The sequence below is a fragment of the Orbicella faveolata genome, unplaced genomic scaffold (assembly GCF_042242905.1).
Source record: "Orbicella faveolata isolate gen_17 unplaced genomic scaffold, um_ofav_v1 contig_19, whole genome shotgun sequence".
Lineage (NCBI taxonomy): Eukaryota > Metazoa > Cnidaria > Anthozoa > Scleractinia > Merulinidae > Orbicella > Orbicella faveolata.
Genome location: NW_028301546.1, coordinates 1 through 25,406, shown reverse-complemented (window position 1 = coordinate 25,406; position 25,406 = coordinate 1). Strand labels below are relative to the sequence as shown.

Sequence of the window (25,406 nt, the reverse complement as noted above, 5' to 3'; positions counted from 1 at the left end):
TCCAGCAAGTTGACAGCATATTAGAACGTTTTCTTGTTTGATTACAGCACTGCAACACTGAGCAGCACACTGGAGGCAATCTCTTGAATGTGGCTTTGATGACTGACCATTGGAGAATCGCCCTTTTGTGATTTGAAGTCTTAGCTGGCTTTGGAATCTCTCGGTTAAGTAGCCGAGACGTAATTGGAAATTCATCACAACAGCAATTAAAGGCCTTCCTTCTAAGAGACTTAAAAGAGAGTCCAAGCAATTGGGCAAGGTTTGAGTTGTTTCTTTCGTCTACGACCACACCACAGGGAACGTACCGGTTCTCGTCCGATCACCGAAGTCAAGTCCTGTTGGGCGGCGTCAGTACCTGGCTGGGTGACCACCTGGGAATACGCCGTGTTGTAGACTTTTGGAGCCATTTTGGGACTGGACTCTTCAGAGAAGATTTCCATACGCCTCCACATCATTGATCCCTCTGTTTTCAAAATGTTTTCTTTTTTTTTTAAATGATTTTTCCAGCAAGTTGACAGCATATTAGAACGTTTTCTTGTTTGATTACAGCACTGCAACACTGAGCAGCACACTGGAGGCAATCTCTTGAATGTGGCTTTGATGACTGACCATTGGAGAATCGCCCTTTTGTGATTTGAAGTCTTAGCTGGCTTTGGAATCTCTCGGTTAAGTAGCCGAGACGTAATTGGAAATTCATCACAACAGCAATTAAAGGCCTTCCTTCTAAGAGACTTAAAAGAGAGTCCAAGCAATTGGGCAAGGTTTGAGTTGTTTCTTTCGTCTACGACCACACCACAGGGAACGTACCGGTTCTCGTCCGATCACCGAAGTCAAGTCCTGTTGGGCGGCGTCAGTACCTGGCTGGGTGACCACCTGGGAATACGCCGTGTTGTAGACTTTTGGAGCCATTTTGGGACTGGACTCTTCAGAGAAGATTTCCATACGCCTCCACATCATTGATCCCTCTGTTTTCAAAATGTTTTCTTTTTTTTTTAAATGATTTTTCCAGCAAGTTGACAGCATATTAGAACGTTTTCTTGTTTGATTACAGCACTGCAACACTGAGCAGCACACTGGAGGCAATCTCTTGAATGTGGCTTTGATGACTGACCATTGGAGAATCGCCCTTTTGTGATTTGAAGTCTTAGCTGGCTTTGGAATCTCTCGGTTAAGTAGCCGAGACGTAATTGGAAATTCATCACAACAGCAATTAAAGGCCTTCCTTCTAAGAGACTTAAAAGAGAGTCCAAGCAATTGGGCAAGGTTTGAGTTGTTTCTTTCGTCTACGACCACACCACAGGGAACGTACCGGTTCTCGTCCGATCACCGAAGTCAAGTCCTGTTGGGCGGCGTCAGTACCTGGCTGGGTGACCACCTGGGAATACGCCGTGTTGTAGACTTTTGGAGCCATTTTGGGACTGGACTCTTCAGAGAAGATTTCCATACGCCTCCACATCATTGATCCCTCTGTTTTCAAAATGTTTTCTTTTTTTTTTAAATGATTTTTCCAGCAAGTTGACAGCATATTAGAACGTTTTCTTGTTTGATTACAGCACTGCAACACTGAGCAGCACACTGGAGGCAATCTCTTGAATGTGGCTTTGATGACTGACCATTGGAGAATCGCCCTTTTGTGATTTGAAGTCTTAGCTGGCTTTGGAATCTCTCGGTTAAGTAGCCGAGACGTAATTGGAAATTCATCACAACAGCAATTAAAGGCCTTCCTTCTAAGAGACTTAAAAGAGAGTCCAAGCAATTGGGCAAGGTTTGAGTTGTTTCTTTCGTCTACGACCACACCACAGGGAACGTACCGGTTCTCGTCCGATCACCGAAGTCAAGTCCTGTTGGGCGGCGTCAGTACCTGGCTGGGTGACCACCTGGGAATACGCCGTGTTGTAGACTTTTGGAGCCATTTTGGGACTGGACTCTTCAGAGAAGATTTCCATACGCCTCCACATCATTGATCCCTCTGTTTTCAAAATGTTTTCTTTTTTTTTTAAATGATTTTTCCAGCAAGTTGACAGCATATTAGAACGTTTTCTTGTTTGATTACAGCACTGCAACACTGAGCAGCACACTGGAGGCAATCTCTTGAATGTGGCTTTGATGACTGACCATTGGAGAATCGCCCTTTTGTGATTTGAAGTCTTAGCTGGCTTTGGAATCTCTCGGTTAAGTAGCCGAGACGTAATTGGAAATTCATCACAACAGCAATTAAAGGCCTTCCTTCTAAGAGACTTAAAAGAGAGTCCAAGCAATTGGGCAAGGTTTGAGTTGTTTCTTTCGTCTACGACCACACCACAGGGAACGTACCGGTTCTCGTCCGATCACCGAAGTCAAGTCCTGTTGGGCGGCGTCAGTACCTGGCTGGGTGACCACCTGGGAATACGCCGTGTTGTAGACTTTTGGAGCCATTTTGGGACTGGACTCTTCAGAGAAGATTTCCATACGCCTCCACATCATTGATCCCTCTGTTTTCAAAATGTTTTCTTTTTTTTTTAAATGATTTTTCCAGCAAGTTGACAGCATATTAGAACGTTTTCTTGTTTGATTACAGCACTGCAACACTGAGCAGCACACTGGAGGCAATCTCTTGAATGTGGCTTTGATGACTGACCATTGGAGAATCGCCCTTTTGTGATTTGAAGTCTTAGCTGGCTTTGGAATCTCTCGGTTAAGTAGCCGAGACGTAATTGGAAATTCATCACAACAGCAATTAAAGGCCTTCCTTCTAAGAGACTTAAAAGAGAGTCCAAGCAATTGGGCAAGGTTTGAGTTGTTTCTTTCGTCTACGACCACACCACAGGGAACGTACCGGTTCTCGTCCGATCACCGAAGTCAAGTCCTGTTGGGCGGCGTCAGTACCTGGCTGGGTGACCACCTGGGAATACGCCGTGTTGTAGACTTTTGGAGCCATTTTGGGACTGGACTCTTCAGAGAAGATTTCCATACGCCTCCACATCATTGATCCCTCTGTTTTCAAAATGTTTTCTTTTTTTTTTAAATGATTTTTCCAGCAAGTTGACAGCATATTAGAACGTTTTCTTGTTTGATTACAGCACTGCAACACTGAGCAGCACACTGGAGGCAATCTCTTGAATGTGGCTTTGATGACTGACCATTGGAGAATCGCCCTTTTGTGATTTGAAGTCTTAGCTGGCTTTGGAATCTCTCGGTTAAGTAGCCGAGACGTAATTGGAAATTCATCACAACAGCAATTAAAGGCCTTCCTTCTAAGAGACTTAAAAGAGAGTCCAAGCAATTGGGCAAGGTTTGAGTTGTTTCTTTCGTCTACGACCACACCACAGGGAACGTACCGGTTCTCGTCCGATCACCGAAGTCAAGTCCTGTTGGGCGGCGTCAGTACCTGGCTGGGTGACCACCTGGGAATACGCCGTGTTGTAGACTTTTGGAGCCATTTTGGGACTGGACTCTTCAGAGAAGATTTCCATACGCCTCCACATCATTGATCCCTCTGTTTTCAAAATGTTTTCTTTTTCTCCACATCATTGATCCCTCTGTTTTCAAAATGTTGTCTTTTTTTTTTTGGAATTATTTTTCCAGCAAGTTGACAGCATATTAGAAGATTTTCTTGTTTGATTACAGCACTGCAACACTGAGCAGCACACTGGAGGCAATCTCTTGAATGTGGCTTTGATGACTGACCATTGGAGAATCGCCCTTTTGTGATTTGAAGTCTTAGCTGGCTTTGGAATCTCTGGGTTAAGTAGCCGAGACGTAATTGGAAATTCATGACAACAGCAATTAAAGGCCTTCCTTCTAAGAGACTTAAAAGAGAGTCCAAGCAATTGGGCAAGGTTTGAGTTGTTTCTTTCGTCTACGACCACACCACAGGGAACGTACCGGTTCTCGTCCGATCACCGAAGTCAAGTCCTGTTGGGCGGCGTCAGTACCTGGCTGGGTGACCACCTGGGAATACGCCGTGTTGTAGACTTTTGGAGCCATTTTGGGACTGGACTCTTCAGAGAAGATTTCCATACGCCTCCACATCATTGATCCCTCTGTTTTCAAAATGTTGTCTTTTTTTTTTTGGAATTATTTTTCCAGCAAGTTGACAGCATATTAGAAGATTTTCTTGTTTGATTACAGCACTGCAACACTGAGCAGCACACTGGAGGCAATCTCTTGAATGTGGCTTTGATGACTGACCATTGGAGAATCGCCCTTTTGTGATTTGAAGTCTTAGCTGGCTTTGGAATCTCTGGGTTAAGTAGCCGAGACGTAATTGGAAATTCATGACAACAGCAATTAAAGGCCTTCCTTCTAAGAGACTTAAAAGAGAGTCCAAGCAATTGGGCAAGGTTTGAGTTGTTTCTTTCGTCTACGACCACACCACAGGGAACGTACCGGTTCTCGTCCGATCACCGAAGTCAAGTCCTGTTGGGCGGCGTCAGTACCTGGCTGGGTGACCACCTGGGAATACGCCGTGTTGTAGACTTTTGGAGCCATTTTGGGACTGGACTCTTCAGAGAAGATTTCCATACGCCTCCACATCATTGATCCCTCTGTTTTCAAAATGTTGTCTTTTTTTTTTTGGAATTATTTTTCCAGCAAGTTGACAGCATATTAGAAGATTTTCTTGTTTGATTACAGCACTGCAACACTGAGCAGCACACTGGAGGCAATCTCTTGAATGTGGCTTTGATGACTGACCATTGGAGAATCGCCCTTTTGTGATTTGAAGTCTTAGCTGGCTTTGGAATCTCTGGGTTAAGTAGCCGAGACGTAATTGGAAATTCATGACAACAGCAATTAAAGGCCTTCCTTCTAAGAGACTTAAAAGAGAGTCCAAGCAATTGGGCAAGGTTTGAGTTGTTTCTTTCGTCTACGACCACACCACAGGGAACGTACCGGTTCTCGTCCGATCACCGAAGTCAAGTCCTGTTGGGCGGCGTCAGTACCTGGCTGGGTGACCACCTGGGAATACGCCGTGTTGTAGACTTTTGGAGCCATTTTGGGACTGGACTCTTCAGAGAAGATTTCCATACGCCTCCACATCATTGATCCCTCTGTTTTCAAAATGTTGTCTTTTTTTTTTTGGAATTATTTTTCCAGCAAGTTGACAGCATATTAGAAGATTTTCTTGTTTGATTACAGCACTGCAACACTGAGCAGCACACTGGAGGCAATCTCTTGAATGTGGCTTTGATGACTGACCATTGGAGAATCGCCCTTTTGTGATTTGAAGTCTTAGCTGGCTTTGGAATCTCTGGGTTAAGTAGCCGAGACGTAATTGGAAATTCATGACAACAGCAATTAAAGGCCTTCCTTCTAAGAGACTTAAAAGAGAGTCCAAGCAATTGGGCAAGGTTTGAGTTGTTTCTTTCGTCTACGACCACACCACAGGGAACGTACCGGTTCTCGTCCGATCACCGAAGTCAAGTCCTGTTGGGCGGCGTCAGTACCTGGCTGGGTGACCACCTGGGAATACGCCGTGTTGTAGACTTTTGGAGCCATTTTGGGACTGGACTCTTCAGAGAAGATTTCCATACGCCTCCACATCATTGATCCCTCTGTTTTCAAAATGTTGTCTTTTTTTTTTTGGAATTATTTTTCCAGCAAGTTGACAGCATATTAGAAGATTTTCTTGTTTGATTACAGCACTGCAACACTGAGCAGCACACTGGAGGCAATCTCTTGAATGTGGCTTTGATGACTGACCATTGGAGAATCGCCCTTTTGTGATTTGAAGTCTTAGCTGGCTTTGGAATCTCTGGGTTAAGTAGCCGAGACGTAATTGGAAATTCATGACAACAGCAATTAAAGGCCTTCCTTCTAAGAGACTTAAAAGAGAGTCCAAGCAATTGGGCAAGGTTTGAGTTGTTTCTTTCGTCTACGACCACACCACAGGGAACGTACCGGTTCTCGTCCGATCACCGAAGTCAAGTCCTGTTGGGCGGCGTCAGTACCTGGCTGGGTGACCACCTGGGAATACGCCGTGTTGTAGACTTTTGGAGCCATTTTGGGACTGGACTCTTCAGAGAAGATTTCCATACGCCTCCACATCATTGATCCCTCTGTTTTCAAAATGTTGTCTTTTTTTTTTTGGAATTATTTTTCCAGCAAGTTGACAGCATATTAGAAGATTTTCTTGTTTGATTACAGCACTGCAACACTGAGCAGCACACTGGAGGCAATCTCTTGAATGTGGCTTTGATGACTGACCATTGGAGAATCGCCCTTTTGTGATTTGAAGTCTTAGCTGGCTTTGGAATCTCTGGGTTAAGTAGCCGAGACGTAATTGGAAATTCATGACAACAGCAATTAAAGGCCTTCCTTCTAAGAGACTTAAAAGAGAGTCCAAGCAATTGGGCAAGGTTTGAGTTGTTTCTTTCGTCTACGACCACACCACAGGGAACGTACCGGTTCTCGTCCGATCACCGAAGTCAAGTCCTGTTGGGCGGCGTCAGTACCTGGCTGGGTGACCACCTGGGAATACGCCGTGTTGTAGACTTTTGGAGCCATTTTGGGACTGGACTCTTCAGAGAAGATTTCCATACGCCTCCACATCATTGATCCCTCTGTTTTCAAAATGTTGTCTTTTTTTTTTTGGAATTATTTTTCCAGCAAGTTGACAGCATATTAGAAGATTTTCTTGTTTGATTACAGCACTGCAACACTGAGCAGCACACTGGAGGCAATCTCTTGAATGTGGCTTTGATGACTGACCATTGGAGAATCGCCCTTTTGTGATTTGAAGTCTTAGCTGGCTTTGGAATCTCTGGGTTAAGTAGCCGAGACGTAATTGGAAATTCATGACAACAGCAATTAAAGGCCTTCCTTCTAAGAGACTTAAAAGAGAGTCCAAGCAATTGGGCAAGGTTTGAGTTGTTTCTTTCGTCTACGACCACACCACAGGGAACGTACCGGTTCTCGTCCGATCACCGAAGTCAAGTCCTGTTGGGCGGCGTCAGTACCTGGCTGGGTGACCACCTGGGAATACGCCGTGTTGTAGACTTTTGGAGCCATTTTGGGACTGGACTCTTCAGAGAAGATTTCCATACGCCTCCACATCATTGATCCCTCTGTTTTCAAAATGTTGTCTTTTTTTTTTTGGAATTATTTTTCCAGCAAGTTGACAGCATATTAGAAGATTTTCTTGTTTGATTACAGCACTGCAACACTGAGCAGCACACTGGAGGCAATCTCTTGAATGTGGCTTTGATGACTGACCATTGGAGAATCGCCCTTTTGTGATTTGAAGTCTTAGCTGGCTTTGGAATCTCTGGGTTAAGTAGCCGAGACGTAATTGGAAATTCATGACAACAGCAATTAAAGGCCTTCCTTCTAAGAGACTTAAAAGAGAGTCCAAGCAATTGGGCAAGGTTTGAGTTGTTTCTTTCGTCTACGACCACACCACAGGGAACGTACCGGTTCTCGTCCGATCACCGAAGTCAAGTCCTGTTGGGCGGCGTCAGTACCTGGCTGGGTGACCACCTGGGAATACGCCGTGTTGTAGACTTTTGGAGCCATTTTGGGACTGGACTCTTCAGAGAAGATTTCCATACGCCTCCACATCATTGATCCCTCTGTTTTCAAAATGTTGTCTTTTTTTTTTTGGAATTATTTTTCCAGCAAGTTGACAGCATATTAGAAGATTTTCTTGTTTGATTACAGCACTGCAACACTGAGCAGCACACTGGAGGCAATCTCTTGAATGTGGCTTTGATGACTGACCATTGGAGAATCGCCCTTTTGTGATTTGAAGTCTTAGCTGGCTTTGGAATCTCTGGGTTAAGTAGCCGAGACGTAATTGGAAATTCATGACAACAGCAATTAAAGGCCTTCCTTCTAAGAGACTTAAAAGAGAGTCCAAGCAATTGGGCAAGGTTTGAGTTGTTTCTTTCGTCTACGACCACACCACAGGGAACGTACCGGTTCTCGTCCGATCACCGAAGTCAAGTCCTGTTGGGCGGCGTCAGTACCTGGCTGGGTGACCACCTGGGAATACGCCGTGTTGTAGACTTTTGGAGCCATTTTGGGACTGGACTCTTCAGAGAAGATTTCCATACGCCTCCACATCATTGATCCCTCTGTTTTCAAAATGTTGTCTTTTTTTTTTTGGAATTATTTTTCCAGCAAGTTGACAGCATATTAGAAGATTTTCTTGTTTGATTACAGCACTGCAACACTGAGCAGCACACTGGAGGCAATCTCTTGAATGTGGCTTTGATGACTGACCATTGGAGAATCGCCCTTTTGTGATTTGAAGTCTTAGCTGGCTTTGGAATCTCTGGGTTAAGTAGCCGAGACGTAATTGGAAATTCATGACAACAGCAATTAAAGGCCTTCCTTCTAAGAGACTTAAAAGAGAGTCCAAGCAATTGGGCAAGGTTTGAGTTGTTTCTTTCGTCTACGACCACACCACAGGGAACGTACCGGTTCTCGTCCGATCACCGAAGTCAAGTCCTGTTGGGCGGCGTCAGTACCTGGCTGGGTGACCACCTGGGAATACGCCGTGTTGTAGACTTTTGGAGCCATTTTGGGACTGGACTCTTCAGAGAAGATTTCCATACGCCTCCACATCATTGATCCCTCTGTTTTCAAAATGTTGTCTTTTTTTTTTTGGAATTATTTTTCCAGCAAGTTGACAGCATATTAGAAGATTTTCTTGTTTGATTACAGCACTGCAACACTGAGCAGCACACTGGAGGCAATCTCTTGAATGTGGCTTTGATGACTGACCATTGGAGAATCGCCCTTTTGTGATTTGAAGTCTTAGCTGGCTTTGGAATCTCTGGGTTAAGTAGCCGAGACGTAATTGGAAATTCATGACAACAGCAATTAAAGGCCTTCCTTCTAAGAGACTTAAAAGAGAGTCCAAGCAATTGGGCAAGGTTTGAGTTGTTTCTTTCGTCTACGACCACACCACAGGGAACGTACCGGTTCTCGTCCGATCACCGAAGTCAAGTCCTGTTGGGCGGCGTCAGTACCTGGCTGGGTGACCACCTGGGAATACGCCGTGTTGTAGACTTTTGGAGCCATTTTGGGACTGGACTCTTCAGAGAAGATTTCCATACGCCTCCACATCATTGATCCCTCTGTTTTCAAAATGTTGTCTTTTTTTTTTTGGAATTATTTTTCCAGCAAGTTGACAGCATATTAGAAGATTTTCTTGTTTGATTACAGCACTGCAACACTGAGCAGCACACTGGAGGCAATCTCTTGAATGTGGCTTTGATGACTGACCATTGGAGAATCGCCCTTTTGTGATTTGAAGTCTTAGCTGGCTTTGGAATCTCTGGGTTAAGTAGCCGAGACGTAATTGGAAATTCATGACAACAGCAATTAAAGGCCTTCCTTCTAAGAGACTTAAAAGAGAGTCCAAGCAATTGGGCAAGGTTTGAGTTGTTTCTTTCGTCTACGACCACACCACAGGGAACGTACCGGTTCTCGTCCGATCACCGAAGTCAAGTCCTGTTGGGCGGCGTCAGTACCTGGCTGGGTGACCACCTGGGAATACGCCGTGTTGTAGACTTTTGGAGCCATTTTGGGACTGGACTCTTCAGAGAAGATTTCCATACGCCTCCACATCATTGATCCCTCTGTTTTCAAAATGTTGTCTTTTTTTTTTTGGAATTATTTTTCCAGCAAGTTGACAGCATATTAGAAGATTTTCTTGTTTGATTACAGCACTGCAACACTGAGCAGCACACTGGAGGCAATCTCTTGAATGTGGCTTTGATGACTGACCATTGGAGAATCGCCCTTTTGTGATTTGAAGTCTTAGCTGGCTTTGGAATCTCTGGGTTAAGTAGCCGAGACGTAATTGGAAATTCATGACAACAGCAATTAAAGGCCTTCCTTCTAAGAGACTTAAAAGAGAGTCCAAGCAATTGGGCAAGGTTTGAGTTGTTTCTTTCGTCTACGACCACACCACAGGGAACGTACCGGTTCTCGTCCGATCACCGAAGTCAAGTCCTGTTGGGCGGCGTCAGTACCTGGCTGGGTGACCACCTGGGAATACGCCGTGTTGTAGACTTTTGGAGCCATTTTGGGACTGGACTCTTCAGAGAAGATTTCCATACGCCTCCACATCATTGATCCCTCTGTTTTCAAAATGTTGTCTTTTTTTTTTTGGAATTATTTTTCCAGCAAGTTGACAGCATATTAGAAGATTTTCTTGTTTGATTACAGCACTGCAACACTGAGCAGCACACTGGAGGCAATCTCTTGAATGTGGCTTTGATGACTGACCATTGGAGAATCGCCCTTTTGTGATTTGAAGTCTTAGCTGGCTTTGGAATCTCTGGGTTAAGTAGCCGAGACGTAATTGGAAATTCATGACAACAGCAATTAAAGGCCTTCCTTCTAAGAGACTTAAAAGAGAGTCCAAGCAATTGGGCAAGGTTTGAGTTGTTTCTTTCGTCTACGACCACACCACAGGGAACGTACCGGTTCTCGTCCGATCACCGAAGTCAAGTCCTGTTGGGCGGCGTCAGTACCTGGCTGGGTGACCACCTGGGAATACGCCGTGTTGTAGACTTTTGGAGCCATTTTGGGACTGGACTCTTCAGAGAAGATTTCCATACGCCTCCACATCATTGATCCCTCTGTTTTCAAAATGTTGTCTTTTTTTTTTTGGAATTATTTTTCCAGCAAGTTGACAGCATATTAGAAGATTTTCTTGTTTGATTACAGCACTGCAACACTGAGCAGCACACTGGAGGCAATCTCTTGAATGTGGCTTTGATGACTGACCATTGGAGAATCGCCCTTTTGTGATTTGAAGTCTTAGCTGGCTTTGGAATCTCTGGGTTAAGTAGCCGAGACGTAATTGGAAATTCATGACAACAGCAATTAAAGGCCTTCCTTCTAAGAGACTTAAAAGAGAGTCCAAGCAATTGGGCAAGGTTTGAGTTGTTTCTTTCGTCTACGACCACACCACAGGGAACGTACCGGTTCTCGTCCGATCACCGAAGTCAAGTCCTGTTGGGCGGCGTCAGTACCTGGCTGGGTGACCACCTGGGAATACGCCGTGTTGTAGACTTTTGGAGCCATTTTGGGACTGGACTCTTCAGAGAAGATTTCCATACGCCTCCACATCATTGATCCCTCTGTTTTCAAAATGTTGTCTTTTTTTTTTTGGAATTATTTTTCCAGCAAGTTGACAGCATATTAGAAGATTTTCTTGTTTGATTACAGCACTGCAACACTGAGCAGCACACTGGAGGCAATCTCTTGAATGTGGCTTTGATGACTGACCATTGGAGAATCGCCCTTTTGTGATTTGAAGTCTTAGCTGGCTTTGGAATCTCTGGGTTAAGTAGCCGAGACGTAATTGGAAATTCATGACAACAGCAATTAAAGGCCTTCCTTCTAAGAGACTTAAAAGAGAGTCCAAGCAATTGGGCAAGGTTTGAGTTGTTTCTTTCGTCTACGACCACACCACAGGGAACGTACCGGTTCTCGTCCGATCACCGAAGTCAAGTCCTGTTGGGCGGCGTCAGTACCTGGCTGGGTGACCACCTGGGAATACGCCGTGTTGTAGACTTTTGGAGCCATTTTGGGACTGGACTCTTCAGAGAAGATTTCCATACGCCTCCACATCATTGATCCCTCTGTTTTCAAAATGTTGTCTTTTTTTTTTTGGAATTATTTTTCCAGCAAGTTGACAGCATATTAGAAGATTTTCTTGTTTGATTACAGCACTGCAACACTGAGCAGCACACTGGAGGCAATCTCTTGAATGTGGCTTTGATGACTGACCATTGGAGAATCGCCCTTTTGTGATTTGAAGTCTTAGCTGGCTTTGGAATCTCTGGGTTAAGTAGCCGAGACGTAATTGGAAATTCATGACAACAGCAATTAAAGGCCTTCCTTCTAAGAGACTTAAAAGAGAGTCCAAGCAATTGGGCAAGGTTTGAGTTGTTTCTTTCGTCTACGACCACACCACAGGGAACGTACCGGTTCTCGTCCGATCACCGAAGTCAAGTCCTGTTGGGCGGCGTCAGTACCTGGCTGGGTGACCACCTGGGAATACGCCGTGTTGTAGACTTTTGGAGCCATTTTGGGACTGGACTCTTCAGAGAAGATTTCCATACGCCTCCACATCATTGATCCCTCTGTTTTCAAAATGTTGTCTTTTTTTTTTTGGAATTATTTTTCCAGCAAGTTGACAGCATATTAGAAGATTTTCTTGTTTGATTACAGCACTGCAACACTGAGCAGCACACTGGAGGCAATCTCTTGAATGTGGCTTTGATGACTGACCATTGGAGAATCGCCCTTTTGTGATTTGAAGTCTTAGCTGGCTTTGGAATCTCTGGGTTAAGTAGCCGAGACGTAATTGGAAATTCATGACAACAGCAATTAAAGGCCTTCCTTCTAAGAGACTTAAAAGAGAGTCCAAGCAATTGGGCAAGGTTTGAGTTGTTTCTTTCGTCTACGACCACACCACAGGGAACGTACCGGTTCTCGTCCGATCACCGAAGTCAGTCCTGTTGGGCGGCGTCAGTACCTGGCTGGGTGACCACCTGGGAATACGCCGTGTTGTAGACTTTTGGAGCCATTTTGGGACTGGACTCTTCAGAGAAGATTTCCATACGCCTCCACATCATTGATCCCTCTGTTTTCAAATGTTGTCTTTTTTTTTTGGAATTATTTTTCCAGCAAGTTGACAGCATATTAGAAGATTTTCTTGTTTGATTACAGCACTGCAACACTGAGCAGCACACTGGAGGCAATCTCTTGAATGTGGCTTTGATGACTGACCATTGGAGAATCGCCCTTTTGTGATTTGAAGTCTTAGCTGGCTTTGGAATCTCTGGGTTAAGTAGCCGAGACTTAATTGGAAATTCATGACAACAGCAATTAAAGGCCCCTTCCTTCTAAGAGACTTAAAGAGAGTCCAAGCAATTGGGCAAGGTTTGAGTTGTTCTTTCGTCTACGACCACACCACAGGGAACGTACCGGTTCTCGTCCGATCACCGAAGTCAAGTCCTGTTGGGCGGCGTCAGTACCCTGGCTGGGTGACCACCTGGGAATACGCCGTGTTGTAGACTTTTGGAGCCATTTTGGGACTGGACTCTTCAGAGAAGATTTCCATACGCTCCACATCATTGATCCCTCTGTTTTCAAAATGTTGTCTTTTTTTTTTTGGAATTATTTTTCCAGCAAGTTGACAGCATATTAGAAGATTTTCTTGTTTGATTACAGCACTGCAACACTGAGCAGCACACTGGAGGCAATCTCTTGAATGTGGCTTTGATGACTGACCATTGGAGAATCGCCCTTTTGTGATTTGAAGTCTTAGCTGGCTTTGGAATCTCTGGGTTAAGTAGCCGAGACGTTAATTGGAATCATGACAACAGCAATTAAAGGCCTTCCTTCTAAGAGACTTAAAAGAGAGTCCAAGCAATTGGGCAAGGTTTGAGTTGTTTCTTTCGTCTACGACCACACCACAGGGAACGTACCGGTTCTCGTCCGATCACCGAAGTCAAGTCCTGTTGGGCGGGCGTCAGTACCTGGCTGGGTGACCACCTGGGAATACGCCGTGTTGTAGACTTTTGGAGCCATTTTGGGACTGGACTCTTCAGAGAAGATTTCCATACGCCTCCACATCATTGATCCCTCTGTTTTCAAAATGTTGTCTTTTTTTTTTTGGAATTATTTTTCCAGCAAGTTGACAGCATATTAGAAGATTTTCTTGTTTGATTACAGCACTGCAACACTGAGCAGCACACTGGAGGCAATCTCTTGAATGTGGCTTTGATGACTGACCATTGGAGAATCGCCCTTTTGTGATTTGAAGTCTTAGCTGGCTTTGGAATCTCTGGGTTAAGTAGCCGAGACGTAATTGGAAATTCATGACAACAGCAATTAAAGGCCTTCCTTCTAAGAGACTTAAAAGAGAGTCCAAGCAATTGGGCAAGGTTTGAGTTGTTTCTTTCGTCTACGACCACACCACAGGGAACGTACCGGTTCTCGTCCGATCACCGAAGTCAAGTCCTGTTGGGCGGCGTCAGTACCTGGCTGGGTGACCACCTGGGAATACGCCGTGTTGTAGACTTTTGGAGCCATTTTGGGACTGGACTCTTCAGAGAAGATTTCCATACGCCTCCACATCATTGATCCCTCTGTTTTCAAAATGTTGTCTTTTTTTTTTTGGAATTATTTTTCCAGCAAGTTGACAGCATATTAGAAGATTTTCTTGTTTGATTACAGCACTGCAACACTGAGCAGCACACTGGAGGCAATCTCTTGAATGTGGCTTTGATGACTGACCATTGGAGAATCGCCCTTTTGTGATTTGAAGTCTTAGCTGGCTTTGGAATCTCTGGGTTAAGTAGCCGAGACGTAATTGGAAATTCATGACAACAGCAATTAAAGGCCTTCCTTCTAAGAGACTTAAAAGAGAGTCCAAGCAATTGGGCAAGGTTTGAGTTGTTTCTTTCGTCTACGACCACACCACAGGGAACGTACCGGTTCTCGTCCGATCACCGAAGTCAAGTCCTGTTGGGCGGCGTCAGTACCTGGCTGGGTGACCACCTGGGAATACGCCGTGTTGTAGACTTTTGGAGCCATTTTGGGACTGGACTCTTCAGAGAAGATTTCCATACGCCTCCACATCATTGATCCCTCTGTTTTCAAAATGTTGTCTTTTTTTTTTTGGAATTATTTTTCCAGCAAGTTGACAGCATATTAGAAGATTTTCTTGTTTGATTACAGCACTGCAACACTGAGCAGCACACTGGAGGCAATCTCTTGAATGTGGCTTTGATGACTGACCATTGGAGAATCGCCCTTTTGTGATTTGAAGTCTTAGCTGGCTTTGGAATCTCTGGGTTAAGTAGCCGAGACGTAATTGGAAATTCATGACAACAGCAATTAAAGGCCTTCCTTCTAAGAGACTTAAAAGAGAGTCCAAGCAATTGGGCAAGGTTTGAGTTGTTTCTTTCGTCTACGACCACACCACAGGGAACGTACCGGTTCTCGTCCGATCACCGAAGTCAAGTCCTGTTGGGCGGCGTCAGTACCTGGCTGGGTGACCACCTGGGAATACGCCGTGTTGTAGACTTTTGGAGCCATTTTGGGACTGGACTCTTCAGAGAAGATTTCCATACGCCTCCACATCATTGATCCCTCTGTTTTCAAAATGTTGTCTTTTTTTTTTGGAATTATTTTTCCAGCAAGTTGACAGCATATTAGAAGATTTTCTTGTTTGATTACAGCACTGCAACACTGAGCAGCACACTGGAGGCAATCTCTTGAATGTGGCTTTGATGACTGACCATTGGAGAATCGCCCTTTTGTGATTTGAAGTCTTAGCTGGCTTTGGAATCTCTGGGTTAAGTAGCCGAGACGTAATTGGAAATTCATGACAACAGCAATTAAAGGCCTTCCTTCTAAGAGACTTAAAAGAGAGTCCAAGCAATTGGGCAAGGTTTGAGTTGTTTCTTTCGTCTACGACCACACCACAGGGAACGTACCGGTTCTCGTCCGATCACCGAAGTCAAGTCCTGTTGGGCGGCGTCAGTACCTGGCTGGGTGACCACCTGGGAATACGCCGTGTTGTAGACTTTTGGAGCCATTTTGGGACTGGACTCTTCAGAGAAGATTTCCATACGCCTCCACATCATTGATCCCTCTGTTTTCAAAATGTTGTCTTTTTTTTTTTGGAATTATTTTTCCAGCAAGTTGACAGCATATTAGAAGATTTTCTTGTTTGATTACAGCACTGCAACACTGAGCAGCACACTGGAGGCAATCTCTTGAATGTGGCTTTGATGACTGACCATTGGAGAATCGCCCTTTTGTGATTTGAAGTCTTAGCTGGCTTTGGAATCTCTGGGTTAAGTAGCCGAGACGTAATTGGAAATTCATGACAACAGCAATTAAAGGCCTTCCTTCTAAGAGACTTAAAAGAGAGTCCAAGCAATTGGGCAAGGTTTGAGTTGTTTCTTTCGTCTACGACCACACCACAGGGAACGTACCGGTTCTCGTCCGATCACCGAAGTCAAGTCCTGTTGGGCGGCGTCAGTACCTGGCTGGGTGACCACCTGGGAATACGCCGTGTTGTAGACTTTTGGAGCCATTTTGGGACTGGACTCTTCAGAGAAGATTTCCATACGCCTCCACATCATTGATCCCTCTGTTTTCAAAATGTTGTCTTTTTTTTTTTGGAATTATTTTTCCAGCAAGTTGACAGCATATTAGAAGATTTTCTTGTTTGATTACAGCACTGCAACACTGAGCAGCACACTGGAGGCAATCTCTTGAATGTGGCTTTGATGACTGACCATTGGAGAATCGCCCTTTTGTGATTTGAAGTCTTAGCTGGCTTTGGAATCTCTGGGTTAAGTAGCCGAGACGTAATTGGAAATTCATGACAACAGCAATAAAGGCCTTCCTTCTAAGAGACTTAAAAGAGAGTCCAAGCAATTGGGCAAGGTTTGAGTTGTTTCTTTCGTCTACGACCACACCACAGGGAACGTACCGGTTCTCGTCCGATCACCGAAGTCAAGTCCTGTTGGGCGGCGTCAGTACCTGGCTGGGTGACCACCTGGGAATACGCCGTTTTGTAGACTTTTGGAGCCATTTTGGGACTGGACTCTTCAGAGAAGATTTCCATACGCCTCCACATCATTGATCCCTCTGTTTTCAAAATGTTGTCTTTTTATTTTTTGGAATTATTTTTCCAGCAAGTTGACAGCATATTAGAAGATTTTCTTGTTTGATTACAGCACTGCAACACTGAGCAGCACACTGGAGGCAATCTCTTGAATGTGGCTTTGATGACTGACCATTGGAGAATCGCCCTTTTGTGATTTGAAGTCTTAGCTGGCTTTGGAATCTCTGGGTTAAGTAGCCGAGACGTAATTGGAAATTCATGACAACAGCAATAAAGGCCTTCCTTCTAAGAGACTTAAAAGAGAGTCCAAGCAATTGGGCAAGGTTTGAGTTGTTTCTTTCGTCTACGACCACACCACAGGGAACGTACCGGTTCTCGTCCGATCACCGAAGTCAAGTCCTGTTGGGCGGCGTCAGTACCTGGCTGGGTGACCACCTGGGAATACGCCGTGTTGTAGACTTTTGGAGCCATTTTGGGACTGGACTCTTCAGAGAAGATTTCCATACGCCTCCACATCATTGATCCCTCTGTTTTCAAAATGTTGTCTTTTTTTTTTTGGAATTATTTTTCCAGCAAGTTGACAGCATATTAGAAGATTTTCTTGTTTGATTACAGCACTGCAACACTGAGCAGCACACTGGAGGCAATCTCTTGAATGTGGCTTTGATGACTGACCATTGGAGAATCGCCCTTTTGTGATTTGAAGTCTTAGCTGGCTTTGGAATCTCTGGGTTAAGTAGCCGAGACGTAATTGGAAATTCATGACAACAGCAATTAAAGGCCTTCCTTCTAAGAGACTTAAAAGAGAGTCCAAGCAATTGGGCAAGGTTTGAGTTGTTTCTTTCGTCTACGACCACACCACAGGGAACGTACCGGTTCTCGTCCGATCACCGAAGTCAAGTCCTGTTGGGCGGCGTCAGTACCTGGCTGGGTGACCACCTGGGAATACGCCGTGTTGTAGACTTTTGGAGCCATTTTGGGACTGGACTCTTCAGAGAAGATTTCCATACGCCTCCACATCATTGATCCCTCTGTTTTCAAAATGTTGTCTTTTTTTTTTTGGAATTATTTTTCCAGCAAGTTGACAGCATATTAGAAGATTTTCTTGTTTGATTACAGCACTGCAACACTGAGCAGCACACTGGAGGCAATCTCTTGAATGTGGCTTTGATGACTGACCATTGGAGAATCGCCCTTTTGTGATTTGAAGTCTTAGCTGGCTTTGGAATCTCTGGGTTAAGTAGCCGAGACGTAATTGGAAATTCATGACAACAGCAATTAAAGGCCTTCCTTCTAAGAGACTTAAAAGAGAGTCCAAGCAATTGGGCAAGGTTTGAGTTGTTTCTTTCGTCTACGACCACACCACAGGGAACGTACCGGTTCTCGTCCGATCACCGAAGTCAAGTCCTGTTGGGCGGCGTCAGTACCTGGCTGGGTGACCACCTGGGAATACGCCGTGTTGTAGACTTTTGGAGCCATTTTGGGACTGGACTCTTCAGAGAAGATTTCCATACGCCTCCACATCATTGATCCCTCTGTTTTCAAAATGTTGTCTTTTTTTTTTTGGAATTATTTTTCCAGCAAGTTGACAGCATATTAGAAGATTTTCTTGTTTGATTACAGCACTGCAACACTGAGCAGCACACTGGAGGCAATCTCTTGAATGTGGCTTTGATGACTGACCATTGGAGAATCGCCCTTTTGTGATTTGAAGTCTTAGCTGGCTTTGGAATCTCTGGGTTAAGTAGCCGAGACGTAATTGGAAATTCATGACAACAGCAATTAAAGGCCTTCCTTCTAAGAGACTTAAAAGAGAGTCCAAGCAATTGGGCAAGGTTTGAGTTGTTTCTTTCGTCTACGACCACACCACAGGGAACGTACCGGTTCTCGTCCGATCACCGAAGTCAAGTCCTGTTGGGCGGCGTCAGTACCTGGCTGGGTGACCACCTGGGAATACGCCGTGTTGTAGACTTTTGGAGCCATTTTGGGACTGGACTCTTCAGAGAAGATTTCCATACGCCTCCACATCATTGATCCCTCTGTTTTCAAAATGTTGTCTTTTTTTTTTTGGAATTATTTTTCCAGCAAGTTGACAGCATATTAGAAGATTTTCTTGTTTGATTACAGCACTGCAACACTGAGCAGCACACTGGAGGCAATCTCTTGAATGTGGCTTTGATGACTGACCATTGGAGAATCGCCCTTTTGTGATTTGAAGTCTTAGCTGGCTTTGGAATCTCTGGGTTAAGTAGCCGAGACGTAATTGGAAATTCATGACAACAGCAATTAAAGGCCTTCCTTCTAAGAGACTTAAAAGAGAGTCCAAGCAATTGGGCAAGGTTTGAGTTGTTTCTTTCGTCTACGACCACACCACAGGGAACGTACCGGTTCTCGTCCGATCACCGAAGTCAAGTCCTGTTGGGCGGCGTCAGTACCTGGCTGGGTGACCACCTGGGAATACGCCGTGTTGTAGACTTTTGGAGCCATTTTGGGACTGGACTCTTCAGAGAAGATTTCCATACGCCTCCACATCATTGATCCCTCTGTTTTCAAAATGTTGTCTTTTTTTTTTTGGAATTATTTTTCCAGCAAGTTGACAGCATATTAGAAGATTTTCTTGTTTGATTACAGCACTGCAACACTGAGCAGCACACTGGAGGCAATCTCTTGAATGTGGCTTTGATGACTGACCATTGGAGAATCGCCCTTTTGTGATTTGAAGTCTTAGCTGGCTTTGGAATCTCTGGGTTAAGTAGCCGAGACGTAATTGGAAATTCATGACAACAGCAATTAAAGGCCTTCCTTCTAAGAGACTTAAAAGAGAGTCCAAGCAATTGGGCAAGGTTTGAGTTGTTTCTTTCGTCTACGACCACACCACAGGGAACGTACCGGTTCTCGTCCGATCACCGAAGTCAAGTCCTGTTGGGCGGCGTCAGTACCTGGCTGGGTGACCACCTGGGAATACGCCGTGTTGTAGACTTTTGGAGCCATTTTGGGACTGGACTCTTCAGAGAAGATTTCCATACGCCTCCACATCATTGATCCCTCTGTTTTCAAAATGTTGTCTTTTTTTTTTTGGAATTATTTTTCCAGCAAGTTGACAGCATATTAGAAGATTTTCTTGTTTGATTACAGCACTGCAACACTGAGCAGCACACTGGAGGCAATCTCTTGAATGTGGCTTTGATGACTGACCATTGGAGAATCGCCCTTTTGTGATTTGAAGTCTTAGCTGGCTTTGGAATCTCTGGGTTAAGTAGCCGAGACGTAATTGGAAATTCATGACAACAGCAATTAAAGGCCTTCCTTCTAAGAGACTTAAAAGAGAGTCCAAGCAATTGGGCAAGGTTTGAGTTGTTTCTTTCGTCTACGACCACACCACAGGGAACGTACCGGTTCTCGTCCGATCACCGAAGTCAAGTCCTGTTGGGCGGCGTCAGTACCTGGCTGGGTGACCACCTGGGAATACGCCGTGTTGTAGACTTTTGGAGCCATTTTGGGACTGGACTCTTCAGAGAAGATTTCCATACGCCTCCACATCATTGATCCCTCTGTTTTCAAAATGTTGTCTTTTTTTTTTTGGAATTATTTTTCCAGCAAGTTGACAGCATATTAGAAGATTTTCTTGTTTGATTACAGCACTGCAACACTGAGCAGCACACTGGAGGCAATCTCTTGAATGTGGCTTTGATGACTGACCATTGGAGAATCGCCCTTTTGTGATTTGAAGTCTTAGCTGGCTTTGGAATCTCTGGGTTAAGTAGCCGAGACGTAATTGGAAATTCATGACAACAGCAATTAAAGGCCTTCCTTCTAAGAGACTTAAAAGAGAGTCCAAGCAATTGGGCAAGGTTTGAGTTGTTTCTTTCGTCTACGACCACACCACAGGGAACGTACCGGTTCTCGTCCGATCACCGAAGTCAAGTCCTGTTGGGCGGCGTCAGTACCTGGCTGGGTGACCACCTGGGAATACGCGTGTTGTAGACTTTTGGAGCCATTTTGGGACTGGACTCTTCAGAGAAGATTTCCATACGCCTCCACATCATTGATCCCTCTGTTTTCAAAATGTTGTCTTTTTTTTTTGGAATTATTTTTCCAGCAAGTTGACAGCATATTAGAAGATTTTCTTGTTTGATTACAGCACTGCAACACTGAGCAGCACACTGGAGGCAATCTCTTGAATGTGGCTTTGATGACTGACCATTGGAGAATCGCCCTTTTGTGATTTGAAGTCTTAGCTGCTTTGGAATCTCTGGGTTAAGTAGCCGAGACGTAATTGGAAATTCATGACAACAGCAATTAAAGGCCTTCCTTCTAAGAGACTTAAAAGAGAGTCCAAGCAATTGGGCAAGGTTTGAGTGTTTCTTTCGTCTACGACCACACCACAGGGAACGTACCGGTTCTCGTCCGATCACCGAAGTCAAGTCCTGTTGGGCGGCGTCAGTACCTGGCTGGGTGACCACCTGGGAATACGCCGTGTTGTAGACTTTTGGAGCCATTTTGGGACTGGACTCTTCAGAGAAGATTTCCATACGCCTCCACATCATTGATCCCTCTGTTTCAAAATGTTGTCTTTTTTTTTTTGGAATTATTTTTCCAGCAAGTTGACAGCATATTAGAAGATTTTCTTGTTTGATTACAGCACTGCAACACTGAGCAGCACACTGGAGGCAATCTCTTGAATGTGGCTTTGATGACTGACCATTGGAGAATCGCCCTTTTGTGATTGAAGTCTTAGCTGGCTTTGGAATCTCTGGGTTAAGTAGCCGAGACGTAATTGGAAATTCATGACAACAGCAATTAAAGGCCTTCCTTCTAAGAGACTTAAAAGAGAGTCCAAGCATTGGGCAAGGTTTGAGTTGTTTCTTTCGTCTACGACCACACCACAGGGAACGTACCGGTTCTCGTCCGATCACCGAAGTCAAGTCCTGTTGGGCGGCGTCAGTACCTGGCTGGGTGACCACCTGGGAATACGCCGTGTTGTAGACTTTTGGGAGCCATTTTTGGGACTGGACTCTTCAGAGAAGATTTCCATACGCCTCCACATCATTGATCCCTCTGTTTTCAAAATGTTGTCTTTTTTTTTTTGGAATTATTTTTCCAGCAAGTTGACAGCATATTAGAAGATTTTCTTGTTTGATTACAGCACTGCAACACTGAGCAGCACACTGGAGGCAATCTCTTGAATGTGGCTTTGATGACTGACCATTGGAGAATCGCCCTTTTGTGATTTGAAGTCTTAGCTGGCTTTGGAATCTCTGGGTTAAGTAGCCGAGACGTAATTGGAAATTCATGACAACAGCAATTAAAGGCCTTCCTTCTAAGAGACTTAAAAGAGAGTCCAAGCAATTGGGCAAGGTTTGAGTTGTTTCTTTCGTCTACGACCACACCACAGGGAACGTACCGGTTCTCGTCCGATCACCGAAGTCAAGTCCTGTTGGGCGGCGTCAGTACCTGGCTGGGTGACCACCTGGGAATACGCCGTGTTGTAGACTTTTGGAGCCATTTTGGGACTGGACTCTTCAGAGAAGATTTCCATACGCCTCCACATCATTGATCCCTCTGTTTTCAAAATGTTGTCTTTTTTTTTTTGGAATTATTTTTCCAGCAAGTTGACAGCATATTAGAAGATTTTCTTGTTTGATTACAGCACTGCAACACTGAGCAGCACACTGGAGGCAATCTCTTGAATGTGGCTTTGATGACTGACCATTGGAGAATCGCCCTTTTGTGATTTGAAGTCTTAGCTGGCTTTGGAATCTCTGGGTTAAGTAGCCGAGACGTAATTGGAAATTCATGACAACAGCAATTAAAGGCCTTCCTTCTAAGAGACTTAAAAGAGAGTCCAAGCAATTGGGCAAGGTTTGAGTTGTTTCTTTCGTCTACGACCACACCACAGGGAACGTACCGGTTCTCGTCCGATCACCGAAGTCAAGTCCTGTTGGGCGGCGTCAGTACCTGGCTGGGTGACCACCTGGGAATACGCCGTGTTGTAGACTTTTGGAGCCATTTTGGGACTGGACTCTTCAGAGAAGATTTCCATACGCCTCCACATCATTGATCCCTCTGTTTTCAAAATGTTGTCTTTTTTTTTTTGGAATTATTTTTCCAGCAAGTTGACAGCATATTAGAAGATTTTCTTGTTTGATTACAGCACTGCAACACTGAGCAGCACACTGGAGGCAATCTCTTGAATGTGGCTTTGATGACTGACCATTGGAGAATCGCCCTTTTGTGATTTGAAGTCTTAGCTGGCTTTGGAATCTCTGGGTTAAGTAGCCGAGACGTAATTGGAAATTCATGACAACAGCAATTAAAGGCCTTCCTTCTAAGAGACTTAAAAGAGAGTCCAAGCAATTGGGCAAGGTTTGAGTTGTTTCTTTCGTCTACGACCACACCACAGGGAACGTACCGGTTCTCGTCCGATCACCGAAGTCAAGTCCTGTTGGGCGGCGTCAGTACCTGGCTGGGTGACCACCTGGGAATACGCCGTGTTGTAGACTTTTGGAGCCATTTTGGGACTGGACTCTTCAGAGAAGATTTCCATTACGCCTCCACATCATTGATCCCTCTGTTTTCAAAATGTTGTCTTTTTTTTTTGGAATTATTTTTCCAGCAAGTTGACAGCATATTAGAAGATTTTCTTGTTTGATTACAGCACTGCAACACTGAGCAGCACACTGGAGGCAATCTCTTGAATGTGGCTTTGATGAACTGACCATTGGAGAATCGCCCTTTTGTGATTTGAAGTCTTAGCTGGCTTTGGAATCTCTGGGTTAAGTAGCCGAGACGTAATTGGAAATTCATGACAACAGCAATTAAAGGCCTTCCTTCTAAGAGACTTAAAAGAGAGTCCAAGCAATTGGGCAAGGTTTGAGTTGTTTCTTTCGTCTACGACCACACCACAGGGAACGTACCGGTTCTCGTCCGATCACCGAAGTCAAGTCCTGTTGGGCGGCGTCAGTACCTGGCTGGGTGACCACCTGGGAATACGCCGTGTTGTAGACTTTTGGAGCCATTTTGGGACTGGACTCTTCAGAGAAGATTTCCATACGCCTCCACATCATTGATCCCTCTGTTTTCAAAATGTTGTCTTTTTTTTTTGGAATTATTTTTCCAGCAAGTTGACAGCATATTAGAAGATTTTCTTGTTTGATTACAGCACTGCAACACTGAGCAGCACACTGGAGGCAATCTCTTGAATGTGGCTTTGATGACTGACCATTGGAGAATCGCCCTTTTGTGATTTGAAGTCTTAGCTGGCTTTGGAATCTCTGGGTTAAGTAGCCGAGACGTAATTGGAAATTCATGACAACAGCAATTAAAGGCCTTCCTTCTAAGAGACTTAAAAGAGAGTCCAAGCAATTGGGCAAGGTTTGAGTTGTTTTCTTTCGTCTACGACCACACCACAGGGAACGTACCGGTTCTCGTCCGATCACCGAAGTCAAGTCCTGTTGGGCGGCGTCAGTACCTGGCTGGGTGACCACCTGGGAATACGCCGTGTTGTAGACTTTTGGAGCCATTTTGGGACTGGACTCTTCAGAGAAGATTTCCATACGCCTCCACATCATTGATCCCTCTGTTTTCAAAATGTTGTCTTTTTTTTTTGGAATTATTTTTCCAGCAAGTTGACAGCATATTAGAAGATTTTCTTGTTTGATTACAGCACTGCAACACTGAGCAGCACACTGGAGGCAATCTCTTGAATGTGGCTTTGATGACTGACCATTGGAGAATCGCCCTTTTGTGATTTGAAGTCTTAGCTGGCTTTGGAATCTCTGGGTTAAGTAGCCGAGACGTAATTGGAAATTCATGACAACAGCAATTAAAGGCCTTCCTTCTAAGAGACTTAAAAGAGAGTCCAAGCAATTGGGCAAGGTTTGAGTTGTTTCTTTCGTCTACGACCACACCACAGGGAACGTACCGGTTCTCGTCCGATCACCGAAGTCAAGTCCTGTTGGGCGGCGTCAGTACCTGGCTGGGTGACCACCTGGGAATACGCCGTGTTGTAGACTTTTGGAGCCATTTTGGGACTGGACTCTTCAGAGAAGATTTCCATACGCCTCCACATCATTGATCCCTCTGTTTTCAAAATGTTGTCTTTTTTTTTTGGAATTATTTTTCCAGCAAGTTGACAGCATATTAGAAGATTTTCTTGTTTGATTACAGCACTGCAACACTGAGCAGCACACTGGAGGCAATCTCTTGAATGTGGCTTTGATGACTGACCATTGGAGAATCGCCCTTTTGTGATTTGAAGTCTTAGCTGGCTTTGGAATCTCTGGGTTAAGTAGCCGAGACGTAATTGGAAATTCATGACAACAGCAATTAAAGGCCTTCCTTCTAAGAGACTTAAAAGAGAGTCCAAGCAATTGGCAAGGTTGAGTTGTTTCTTTCGTCTACGACCACACCACAGGGAACGTACCGGTTCTCGTCCGATCACCGAAGTCAAGTCCTGTTGGGCGGCGTCAGTACCTGGCTGGGTGACCACCTGGGAATACGCCGTGTTGTAGACTTTTGGAGCCATTTTGGGACTGGACTTCTCAGAGAAGATTTCCATACGCCTCCACATCATTGATCCCTCTGTTTTCAAAATGTTGTCTTTTTTTTTTTGGAATTATTTTTCCAGCAAGTTGACAGCATATTAGAAGATTTTCTTGTTTGATTACAGCCACTGCAACACTGAGCAGCACACTGGAGGCAATCTCTTGAATGTGGCTTTGATGACTGACCATTGGAGAATCGCCCTTTTGTGATTTGAAGTCTTAGCTGGCTTTGGAATCTCTGGGTTAAGTAGCCGAGACGTAATTGG

General features: G+C 44.6%; 45 non-coding genes and 5 pseudogenes across 45 annotated transcripts; all 50 read left to right on the top strand.

The window, feature by feature from the left end:
• The first annotated feature begins 277 nt into the window (after positions 1-277).
• Positions 278-396, top strand: LOC149112927 (5S ribosomal RNA). The gene has a single exon (XR_016206977.1). It is a non-coding gene; the product is annotated as a 5S ribosomal RNA (ribosomal RNA).
• A 383-nt stretch (positions 397-779) lies between these two features.
• Positions 780-898, top strand: LOC149112926 (5S ribosomal RNA). Its single transcript, XR_016206976.1, has one exon. It is a non-coding gene; the product is annotated as a 5S ribosomal RNA (ribosomal RNA).
• Positions 899-1,281: 383 nt separating this feature from the next.
• LOC149112925 (5S ribosomal RNA) lies at positions 1,282-1,400 on the top strand. Its single transcript, XR_016206975.1, has one exon. It is a non-coding gene; the product is annotated as a 5S ribosomal RNA (ribosomal RNA).
• A 383-nt stretch (positions 1,401-1,783) lies between these two features.
• LOC149112924 (5S ribosomal RNA) lies at positions 1,784-1,902 on the top strand. The gene has a single exon (XR_016206974.1). It is a non-coding gene; the product is annotated as a 5S ribosomal RNA (ribosomal RNA).
• A 383-nt stretch (positions 1,903-2,285) lies between these two features.
• On the top strand, positions 2,286-2,404 carry LOC149112923 (5S ribosomal RNA). Its single transcript, XR_016206973.1, has one exon. It is a non-coding gene; the product is annotated as a 5S ribosomal RNA (ribosomal RNA).
• Positions 2,405-2,787: 383 nt separating this feature from the next.
• On the top strand, positions 2,788-2,906 carry LOC149112922 (5S ribosomal RNA). Its single transcript, XR_016206972.1, has one exon. It is a non-coding gene; the product is annotated as a 5S ribosomal RNA (ribosomal RNA).
• A 383-nt stretch (positions 2,907-3,289) lies between these two features.
• Positions 3,290-3,408, top strand: LOC149112921 (5S ribosomal RNA). The gene has a single exon (XR_016206971.1). It is a non-coding gene; the product is annotated as a 5S ribosomal RNA (ribosomal RNA).
• A 428-nt stretch (positions 3,409-3,836) lies between these two features.
• On the top strand, positions 3,837-3,955 carry LOC149112920 (5S ribosomal RNA). Its single transcript, XR_016206970.1, has one exon. It is a non-coding gene; the product is annotated as a 5S ribosomal RNA (ribosomal RNA).
• A 385-nt stretch (positions 3,956-4,340) lies between these two features.
• Positions 4,341-4,459, top strand: LOC149112919 (5S ribosomal RNA). The gene has a single exon (XR_016206969.1). It is a non-coding gene; the product is annotated as a 5S ribosomal RNA (ribosomal RNA).
• Positions 4,460-4,844: 385 nt separating this feature from the next.
• On the top strand, positions 4,845-4,963 carry LOC149112918 (5S ribosomal RNA). Its single transcript, XR_016206968.1, has one exon. It is a non-coding gene; the product is annotated as a 5S ribosomal RNA (ribosomal RNA).
• Positions 4,964-5,348: 385 nt separating this feature from the next.
• On the top strand, positions 5,349-5,467 carry LOC149112917 (5S ribosomal RNA). The gene has a single exon (XR_016206966.1). It is a non-coding gene; the product is annotated as a 5S ribosomal RNA (ribosomal RNA).
• A 385-nt stretch (positions 5,468-5,852) lies between these two features.
• On the top strand, positions 5,853-5,971 carry LOC149112916 (5S ribosomal RNA). The gene has a single exon (XR_016206965.1). It is a non-coding gene; the product is annotated as a 5S ribosomal RNA (ribosomal RNA).
• Positions 5,972-6,356: 385 nt separating this feature from the next.
• LOC149112915 (5S ribosomal RNA) lies at positions 6,357-6,475 on the top strand. Its single transcript, XR_016206964.1, has one exon. It is a non-coding gene; the product is annotated as a 5S ribosomal RNA (ribosomal RNA).
• A 385-nt stretch (positions 6,476-6,860) lies between these two features.
• LOC149112914 (5S ribosomal RNA) lies at positions 6,861-6,979 on the top strand. The gene has a single exon (XR_016206963.1). It is a non-coding gene; the product is annotated as a 5S ribosomal RNA (ribosomal RNA).
• Positions 6,980-7,364: 385 nt separating this feature from the next.
• LOC149112913 (5S ribosomal RNA) lies at positions 7,365-7,483 on the top strand. Its single transcript, XR_016206962.1, has one exon. It is a non-coding gene; the product is annotated as a 5S ribosomal RNA (ribosomal RNA).
• A 385-nt stretch (positions 7,484-7,868) lies between these two features.
• LOC149112912 (5S ribosomal RNA) lies at positions 7,869-7,987 on the top strand. Its single transcript, XR_016206961.1, has one exon. It is a non-coding gene; the product is annotated as a 5S ribosomal RNA (ribosomal RNA).
• Positions 7,988-8,372: 385 nt separating this feature from the next.
• Positions 8,373-8,491, top strand: LOC149112911 (5S ribosomal RNA). The gene has a single exon (XR_016206960.1). It is a non-coding gene; the product is annotated as a 5S ribosomal RNA (ribosomal RNA).
• Positions 8,492-8,876: 385 nt separating this feature from the next.
• LOC149112910 (5S ribosomal RNA) lies at positions 8,877-8,995 on the top strand. Its single transcript, XR_016206959.1, has one exon. It is a non-coding gene; the product is annotated as a 5S ribosomal RNA (ribosomal RNA).
• Positions 8,996-9,380: 385 nt separating this feature from the next.
• Positions 9,381-9,499, top strand: LOC149112909 (5S ribosomal RNA). The gene has a single exon (XR_016206958.1). It is a non-coding gene; the product is annotated as a 5S ribosomal RNA (ribosomal RNA).
• A 385-nt stretch (positions 9,500-9,884) lies between these two features.
• Positions 9,885-10,003, top strand: LOC149112908 (5S ribosomal RNA). Its single transcript, XR_016206957.1, has one exon. It is a non-coding gene; the product is annotated as a 5S ribosomal RNA (ribosomal RNA).
• A 385-nt stretch (positions 10,004-10,388) lies between these two features.
• On the top strand, positions 10,389-10,507 carry LOC149112907 (5S ribosomal RNA). The gene has a single exon (XR_016206955.1). It is a non-coding gene; the product is annotated as a 5S ribosomal RNA (ribosomal RNA).
• A 385-nt stretch (positions 10,508-10,892) lies between these two features.
• LOC149112906 (5S ribosomal RNA) lies at positions 10,893-11,011 on the top strand. Its single transcript, XR_016206954.1, has one exon. It is a non-coding gene; the product is annotated as a 5S ribosomal RNA (ribosomal RNA).
• A 385-nt stretch (positions 11,012-11,396) lies between these two features.
• Positions 11,397-11,515, top strand: LOC149112905 (5S ribosomal RNA). Its single transcript, XR_016206953.1, has one exon. It is a non-coding gene; the product is annotated as a 5S ribosomal RNA (ribosomal RNA).
• A 385-nt stretch (positions 11,516-11,900) lies between these two features.
• LOC149112904 (5S ribosomal RNA) lies at positions 11,901-12,019 on the top strand. Its single transcript, XR_016206952.1, has one exon. It is a non-coding gene; the product is annotated as a 5S ribosomal RNA (ribosomal RNA).
• Positions 12,020-12,404: 385 nt separating this feature from the next.
• LOC149112903 (5S ribosomal RNA) lies at positions 12,405-12,522 on the top strand (annotated as a pseudogene).
• A 383-nt stretch (positions 12,523-12,905) lies between these two features.
• LOC149112902 (5S ribosomal RNA) lies at positions 12,906-13,025 on the top strand (annotated as a pseudogene).
• A 383-nt stretch (positions 13,026-13,408) lies between these two features.
• LOC149112901 (5S ribosomal RNA) lies at positions 13,409-13,528 on the top strand (annotated as a pseudogene).
• Positions 13,529-13,913: 385 nt separating this feature from the next.
• On the top strand, positions 13,914-14,032 carry LOC149112900 (5S ribosomal RNA). Its single transcript, XR_016206951.1, has one exon. It is a non-coding gene; the product is annotated as a 5S ribosomal RNA (ribosomal RNA).
• Positions 14,033-14,417: 385 nt separating this feature from the next.
• LOC149112899 (5S ribosomal RNA) lies at positions 14,418-14,536 on the top strand. The gene has a single exon (XR_016206950.1). It is a non-coding gene; the product is annotated as a 5S ribosomal RNA (ribosomal RNA).
• A 385-nt stretch (positions 14,537-14,921) lies between these two features.
• On the top strand, positions 14,922-15,040 carry LOC149112898 (5S ribosomal RNA). The gene has a single exon (XR_016206949.1). It is a non-coding gene; the product is annotated as a 5S ribosomal RNA (ribosomal RNA).
• Positions 15,041-15,424: 384 nt separating this feature from the next.
• On the top strand, positions 15,425-15,543 carry LOC149112897 (5S ribosomal RNA). The gene has a single exon (XR_016206948.1). It is a non-coding gene; the product is annotated as a 5S ribosomal RNA (ribosomal RNA).
• Positions 15,544-15,928: 385 nt separating this feature from the next.
• On the top strand, positions 15,929-16,047 carry LOC149112896 (5S ribosomal RNA). The gene has a single exon (XR_016206947.1). It is a non-coding gene; the product is annotated as a 5S ribosomal RNA (ribosomal RNA).
• A 384-nt stretch (positions 16,048-16,431) lies between these two features.
• Positions 16,432-16,550, top strand: LOC149112895 (5S ribosomal RNA; annotated as a pseudogene).
• Positions 16,551-16,935: 385 nt separating this feature from the next.
• Positions 16,936-17,054, top strand: LOC149112894 (5S ribosomal RNA). Its single transcript, XR_016206946.1, has one exon. It is a non-coding gene; the product is annotated as a 5S ribosomal RNA (ribosomal RNA).
• A 385-nt stretch (positions 17,055-17,439) lies between these two features.
• On the top strand, positions 17,440-17,558 carry LOC149112893 (5S ribosomal RNA). Its single transcript, XR_016206944.1, has one exon. It is a non-coding gene; the product is annotated as a 5S ribosomal RNA (ribosomal RNA).
• A 385-nt stretch (positions 17,559-17,943) lies between these two features.
• Positions 17,944-18,062, top strand: LOC149112892 (5S ribosomal RNA). Its single transcript, XR_016206943.1, has one exon. It is a non-coding gene; the product is annotated as a 5S ribosomal RNA (ribosomal RNA).
• A 385-nt stretch (positions 18,063-18,447) lies between these two features.
• Positions 18,448-18,566, top strand: LOC149112891 (5S ribosomal RNA). The gene has a single exon (XR_016206942.1). It is a non-coding gene; the product is annotated as a 5S ribosomal RNA (ribosomal RNA).
• Positions 18,567-18,951: 385 nt separating this feature from the next.
• On the top strand, positions 18,952-19,070 carry LOC149112890 (5S ribosomal RNA). The gene has a single exon (XR_016206941.1). It is a non-coding gene; the product is annotated as a 5S ribosomal RNA (ribosomal RNA).
• Positions 19,071-19,455: 385 nt separating this feature from the next.
• Positions 19,456-19,574, top strand: LOC149112889 (5S ribosomal RNA). Its single transcript, XR_016206940.1, has one exon. It is a non-coding gene; the product is annotated as a 5S ribosomal RNA (ribosomal RNA).
• A 385-nt stretch (positions 19,575-19,959) lies between these two features.
• LOC149112888 (5S ribosomal RNA) lies at positions 19,960-20,078 on the top strand. Its single transcript, XR_016206936.1, has one exon. It is a non-coding gene; the product is annotated as a 5S ribosomal RNA (ribosomal RNA).
• Positions 20,079-20,463: 385 nt separating this feature from the next.
• Positions 20,464-20,581, top strand: LOC149112887 (5S ribosomal RNA; annotated as a pseudogene).
• A 382-nt stretch (positions 20,582-20,963) lies between these two features.
• Positions 20,964-21,082, top strand: LOC149112886 (5S ribosomal RNA). Its single transcript, XR_016206925.1, has one exon. It is a non-coding gene; the product is annotated as a 5S ribosomal RNA (ribosomal RNA).
• A 382-nt stretch (positions 21,083-21,464) lies between these two features.
• On the top strand, positions 21,465-21,583 carry LOC149112885 (5S ribosomal RNA). The gene has a single exon (XR_016206914.1). It is a non-coding gene; the product is annotated as a 5S ribosomal RNA (ribosomal RNA).
• A 387-nt stretch (positions 21,584-21,970) lies between these two features.
• Positions 21,971-22,089, top strand: LOC149112884 (5S ribosomal RNA). The gene has a single exon (XR_016206903.1). It is a non-coding gene; the product is annotated as a 5S ribosomal RNA (ribosomal RNA).
• A 385-nt stretch (positions 22,090-22,474) lies between these two features.
• LOC149112883 (5S ribosomal RNA) lies at positions 22,475-22,593 on the top strand. Its single transcript, XR_016206892.1, has one exon. It is a non-coding gene; the product is annotated as a 5S ribosomal RNA (ribosomal RNA).
• Positions 22,594-22,978: 385 nt separating this feature from the next.
• On the top strand, positions 22,979-23,097 carry LOC149112882 (5S ribosomal RNA). The gene has a single exon (XR_016206978.1). It is a non-coding gene; the product is annotated as a 5S ribosomal RNA (ribosomal RNA).
• A 386-nt stretch (positions 23,098-23,483) lies between these two features.
• Positions 23,484-23,602, top strand: LOC149112881 (5S ribosomal RNA). The gene has a single exon (XR_016206967.1). It is a non-coding gene; the product is annotated as a 5S ribosomal RNA (ribosomal RNA).
• Positions 23,603-23,987: 385 nt separating this feature from the next.
• LOC149112880 (5S ribosomal RNA) lies at positions 23,988-24,106 on the top strand. The gene has a single exon (XR_016206956.1). It is a non-coding gene; the product is annotated as a 5S ribosomal RNA (ribosomal RNA).
• A 384-nt stretch (positions 24,107-24,490) lies between these two features.
• LOC149112879 (5S ribosomal RNA) lies at positions 24,491-24,609 on the top strand. The gene has a single exon (XR_016206945.1). It is a non-coding gene; the product is annotated as a 5S ribosomal RNA (ribosomal RNA).
• Positions 24,610-24,991: 382 nt separating this feature from the next.
• Positions 24,992-25,110, top strand: LOC149112878 (5S ribosomal RNA). The gene has a single exon (XR_016206886.1). It is a non-coding gene; the product is annotated as a 5S ribosomal RNA (ribosomal RNA).
• Positions 25,111-25,406: the final 296 nt, after the last annotated feature.